Raw genomic sequence first — 641 nt, 5'->3', positions numbered from 1 at the left:
AACGGTCTTGAAGCCCACTTTATCTGTTCTTATCAGCTTAACATCTGATAGATCCTCCATCGGAGGACAACAAATGTTAAACTGATTTTTGGAAATGTGCGGAGTGTTTTAGGGGCTTGCTCCACCTCTGCCACGGGTTGGCCCGGTATTGCAGTACCGCCGGGATTTCGGCCCAAATTATTGAATAAATACAAGAAAAAATATACTAATACATTTAGCTTTGGTGGGAAGAGACATAAATTTTTATATGAATACAAGTAGACGAAAATGGAAGAAATTTGTAAGTCTGTTTCTTCGGTCCGTTTGGGTATTTTTTTTGACAACATCGAAACCAAAGCATTTGTATCATATTTTATCTATCATAAGCCACTCGTATCATATGCTGAAATTGAAAACATTGAGGATGAATAATAATAAAATGAAGAAAATAAAATATGAATTTTATAGCAATATTATAATGAACCTATAATTATCCCGCTCCTAATGCTGCTTTCGTCTTATTCTCTCTCAGTTTGTTTTACGGAAGGTTTCACTTCTATCGCGTCTAACCGTTAGACTGGTATTTTTTTTTATAATATATATTATATATATTTTCCCGAGGCTCTTAGATGGAGCATAGGGCCTCTTCTTTTATATTGTGG

The 641-nt window shown here is 34.9% G+C and overlaps 1 pseudogene; it reads left to right on the top strand.

Moving 5' to 3' along the window:
* LOC128865485 (U2 spliceosomal RNA) lies at positions 1 to 181 on the top strand (annotated as a pseudogene).
* Positions 182 to 641: the final 460 nt, after the last annotated feature.

The sequence above is a fragment of the Anastrepha ludens genome, chromosome 5 (genome assembly GCF_028408465.1).
Source record: "Anastrepha ludens isolate Willacy chromosome 5, idAnaLude1.1, whole genome shotgun sequence".
NCBI classification, from domain to species: domain Eukaryota; kingdom Metazoa; phylum Arthropoda; class Insecta; order Diptera; family Tephritidae; genus Anastrepha; species Anastrepha ludens.
This window is presented reverse-complemented; position numbering and strand designations above follow the sequence as displayed.